The sequence below is a fragment of the Panicum virgatum genome, chromosome 7K (assembly GCF_016808335.1).
Source record: "Panicum virgatum strain AP13 chromosome 7K, P.virgatum_v5, whole genome shotgun sequence".
NCBI classification, from domain to species: Eukaryota; Viridiplantae; Streptophyta; class Magnoliopsida; order Poales; family Poaceae; genus Panicum; species Panicum virgatum.
The window spans coordinates 39291509-39296795 of NC_053142.1; the positions used below are offsets into that span (position 1 = coordinate 39291509).

The 5287-nt window shown below is 52.4% G+C and overlaps 1 pseudogene; it reads right to left on the reverse strand.

The window, feature by feature from the left end:
• Nucleotides 1–972: 972 nt before the first annotated feature.
• LOC120640237 lies at nucleotides 973–4704 on the reverse strand (annotated as a pseudogene).
• Nucleotides 4705–5287: the final 583 nt, after the last annotated feature.

Here is a 5287-nt window from a genome sequence, read left to right on the forward strand (position 1 = left end):
GTCGTCACGACGACAGTGGGGCAGAGACTGATGAACTGAACACGCGTGTCCCCCTCGCGCCTGAAATAGCTATGATCGTCTGAACATGACCCATCACAAGTAATTCGAAAGCCTTTCTTTCATCATTCAGGCGCAGCACAGCACGATCCGTGTACAATTCCTAGCTACTAGTTTCATAAAAAAAAACAATTCCTAGCTACTAATACCAGTAGGCAATATTTCCACCTACACTACACTACAGTCTACAGACACCAGTACGTACTCCACGGCCGCCACAGGCATTCTGACGAGGAGCAAGCAATCGAGTTCAGACTCTACCAAAAGCAATCTGAACTGCGATCTGTCAAAAGCATCCTGCAAGCTCCGATGGCTGGACACGTCATGAATCTGCTCTCCGTTCCTGCTGCGCTGCCGCTGCTTCGTCCGCCGTCAGGGCGGCGGAAGCGGATCCCGTGAGGAAGCTCCTGTACCACCTCGCGGACATCCGAGGCGTCCTCTCCTGCGTGTCGAAATCCACGTGGTACAGCCCGAACCTGACCCTGTACCCGAACGTCCACTCGAAGTTGTCCAGGAGCGTCCACACGAAGTAGCCCGCACGTTCGCCCCGTTCCTGCGCCCAGGACAACCAGAGAGAATTGGAAACTTCTCTTGTTAGCAAGAGGAATCCGGCCGATTTCATCATAGCTTGTGGATTTCCAGAGCATCCGTGGTAAATGCTACTACTGAACAGCATCATAGATGTAGATCAGTCAGGGTCACCTGATGGCTTTTGATAGATGTGTGACGTAGCCCCGCAGTAGTTCAACCTCTCGACGTCATTGATCAGCTCCTCCCTGCTGATATCACTCCACTGCGAGTAACCTGAGAACACAGGACCATTCAGCATGGAAACAAATGCAGAGAGGCACTCAGTCTTCAGGGAGCCTGGAGTAGGTCTGGACCAAGATATCCTCCTCAGGCAACTCACCGTTCTCAGTGATGTAAAGGCGTGTCCTTGTATCTCTGGTTGACATACATGATGGCTGGCTCCACGGCTTCCGGGACGACATAGTAACCGGCGAGCGCAGTCTTTAACGTTCAAAAATCAGAAATTTTCGTGAGCTTTTTTCTTTCATATGAACACAACCAGGTAAATGTGTATGAGAAGGTTAATGCCTAATGGTAAGTAGTTCTTACATCTCCCCCGATCTTCACCCCATCCCTTTCCGGTAGCAGAGACAAGTGCATTCCCTTCGTAGGTACGAAGATCGCACGGGGAATGGATGCAGTCCTTGGTGTAAATCGCTGTATAATGATTTAGCCCGATGAATCAGACTTGTATTGGAGTAACTTCTTCTCTTCCGAGGTGAATGTTGGTAGGTTCGATTTTAGGATCTCTCGCATCTGTGTAGGATAATCACCAAAGAATATCGGGTCCAAAAACCTGAAAAATAATTCGTACAAATATTATTAGTGGTGATTGGTGAAACTTTTGTAGCTTTGGATGCCCTAGAACACAGATATTGTTAATCCTCATTGCTATGGTATGTGCTTTCCCTCTTTTTTTTTAGCAATTAATTAGGTCATATATATGTACAAGGATGTGAGATAATGTGACGAGAAGGAAAGATTCTGGCCGATTTAGCAAATGATAATAGTAGGTACTACATGATACATGATACCCAAAAAAAAAGACATACCACTCTAGCTCAAAAGACTGTGCTCGTCGCGCCGCCAGAATGTCCTCCGTGGTGTTCGTCAGCGGCTCATACCACTTCATCGCGATCACAATTCCGATCGAGCCACCTTGCTTTGCCTTCATAACACACACATGCATCAAAAAAATGTTTTAAGGCAAATGTATCAGCATTTCCCCCCCCAGCCACTGAAAGTCGTCTGAAACAGCAGGTCACAGACACAGAAGCAGTAGCAACTAGCAAAGCTCCTGCTGATGAACAGCGACTGACAGAGTACTAGGTTGCCGGGTCGCACACTCCACCTGGTATTTCTCCTTGTAGGTGCGGACGGCGGCGGCGTGGGACATTATGATGTTTGTGCGCCGCGGCGTAGGGCTCCCGGTTCGAATTGCCGCTGTTGCAGCTTGCCGAACGGCGGGGAGCAGTGGTTGGGCGGGTACATCCCCAGCATGTACATGAACTTGGTGAACAGGTTGGGCTCGTTGAACGTCGTCCAGAACCTCACCCGGTCGCCGAACGCCCTGAAGCAACACGTCCCGCGTAGTGCTCGAACTCCTCCCTGAATTTCAGTTGTCACCAAGGCCGTTAGTTCTGACGATGCTGAAACTTGCCGGTTCTCTGCTGAAAACTATCGCAAGAACTGGATCGATTCGAGGCAGCAGAGGTCAGAGCTGAACCGTAACCGGGATTCCGGCGCCCAGCCAGCCAACGTATCGGACCTCCAGTTCGTGCGGCATGTCGAAATGGTGCAGTGTGACGAACGGCTGTATCCCTGATCGTTACAGGAAAAAAAATTGAAACGTTGAGCTTGCTCTTCGTTGGAGAATCAGAGCACAGGAGTGTTTCAAGTGAATGCGAGCAGTGGGAGGATGGGGACTGGCTACCTTTCTGCAGGAGGGCATCGATCAGGCGGTTGTAGAAACGCTATCCATCTGGATTGGACGCCGCCAAGCCTGCCTCCTGCGAGAACGCATTGGCCACAAGCACCAAAATCAGGAGCTGTACGATCGAACGCATTTTATGTACAGTTTTAAACCCTGGCGTACTTGGTAGAATCCTTGCCCATGAGATGGAGAACCTGTACGCGTTGACGCCCAGCGACTGCATGATCTCCACGTCTCCACTGCTCACAAGTTCAGAATCAGAACGCATCACATTGAAAATGGCCAATCGGCCATCGTCGGTGGTCAGTTTATTTGCTTTGGTGATTCTGTGTCATCTGGAGGCTCTCCGTACCATGTAGCGATGGTAGTGGTCGTCAGCCGCGTCCCCGTTCCGTCCGTCCATGATCACTCCAGCTGCGGAAGGGTAAGAGAATCTTATTGAGAGAAAAGCAGGGGGGCAATACCGAACAAATTGTCACTATTTTCTTTCGCAAGGGATGAATGAATTATCGCCACCCATCCCTTGCGAGCAGCTCCAAAAACTTTAGGGTAGGCAGTGCCAATCTGACCGATACAGTTGCACGGATGAGATGAGCAAGATAGGTTTGCCCAAGACAGATTGAGATGATCAGGGCGCGAACAAATAAATGAAATAAAGATAAGGACACCAGCAATGTGCAAAAAACCAATCTTTATAGACTATGTGGCACTGCTACATGTAATTTTTCTCTAACCAGTTCATACAGAAAGATTCTTAAAGTAAGCAACAAACAATATTTTCTCTGTCCTTCTTTCCACTTCACTATACAAACGGGAGGATAGAAGAGTCCACACGGGGCAGGAAGATGGACGTACCTAGTGCAAAGAGCTCCCGCTCTTTGCGGGATTACTGCCGAGGGACTCGGTCACTAATACGTGGGGTCGGATCTACACGTCAGTGACTGAGATCACCTCTGTAGCTACTACCGAGGATCTCATTTCAGATTCTACCAAGGTTCTGAGCTTCCACACGGGCAGGAAGATGCCTGAGCTTTAATTGTTTTTTTTATTTAAAAGTTAGCCACACTTATGAAGGCTACGTAGACCATACCATTGTGTGGGTATACAAATAACTAAGGAGACATGTACATAACTGATGTTAAGGCTTTCCCTCAAAAAGAAATAAAGATAAGGCCCAGTGCGCCGTAAGCGTGGCGCTGGCCACATCAGCAGTGAGTAGATAGAGATCCTATCCGTACAGTGATTCATATATATATATATATATATATAGAGAGAGAGAGAGAGTAGGTATAAATTTCTAAACTGCTGAAAGGGGGCTTGATATTTTGTAGGCGAAGGCGCAAGCAAACTAATGCGTTTGCCGGCCTCGGGAAATGTCAGCGGCATCTAAAAATAATATTGTGCACGTGTCCCTGTCATGCGAAGAATCCTACATTCAGCAGTAGGGTAGGTAAATCATTGACATGATTGGAGCACAAGGACGAATCTGGCCAGTAGCTCTCTTCTGCTTCAGAAATGGGTGGGTGATGTGTTTTTTTCCTTTTTTTAAAAAAAGGGGGAGATAATATCTGAATGAAGGTTGTTGGTACAAGCTCTGATGAAACTGGGTGGTGTGTTATGGGCATTTGCCAGTCACCGAGCACGAGCAGGGGACGGAAGCTCTGGTTTTCAGTTCTCTTGAAAAGTTGTAATGGCCATGCTCATGTCATTCTGGACGAGAAAGAGAAGCAAAACGAGTAGGTTGTGGGTGGAGGAATGGTTAAGACGACTCACAGTGCGTGTGGGTGAAGACGTCCCAGTTGTTGAGGCCCTTGCCGTCCTCCAGGTACGCGCCCTCGATCTGGCAGCAGCGGCGGAAGAAGGCCAACACTTGTCAGGCAAGCAGGACCAGACGCCACACCGCTTCCCTCGCCTTCAGCCAAGGCGAGGCGCGTGGCGAGAGAGAGAGAGAGAGAGAGATAGAGAGAGAGACGCCTGCTGCCGAGGCAAGCGGCCGCTGGCTCACCTGGTACGCCGACGTCGCGGCGCCGAAGAGGAACTCTCCGGAGGGAACTCGCTCCGGTCCACCCCGCGCGCGGGCCGGCAGCGCAAGCGCTAGCGGCCGCCGCCACCACCAACACGGCCAGCGCCGTCGCCACGGCCATATCGATATCGCGGCGCGCCGCTCACGGCGAGCAGGCAAACTTCCTCATGCTATCGTCCCCTCCCCTCGGGCGCCGCCGCGTCCTCGGAGCCCTCGGCTTCAGATGCTCGCGCGACCGCCGCGTCCCTCGCGTCCTCCCCTCGGCTTCAGATGCCTCGTCGCGCGCCGCCGCGTCCTCGCTCGCTTCCCTTTCGCTTCCAGATGCTCCGTCGCGCGCCGCTATATAGAAGCTCCCGATCGGGCGAGGACCCCCGCGCCGTGGTGGGCCCCGGCACGTTCTCCGCGCGCAGGGCGCGCGCGACGACCCATTTGTGCCGGGCCTGTGAGGGCGGACGAGCCGACACGGACCAGTGTGTTGTGCGAGAGGCGCGAGCGGGTCCCCCGGCCGGGCCAGGCCCGGCTACCCCGAGGATCCACCCGACCCGACAGAGGCCGGCGGCCGGCACGCGTGTCGACGTCCGCCCCCGGCGCTCGCGAGGCGCACGTGACAACGACATGAAATCCCGGCTCGAAGTAACCTGCCGTGACCGGGGAAGCGCAGCGGCGGGCGGGCGGCCGGCGCGCACGTGGAGAATCGGTAGCCT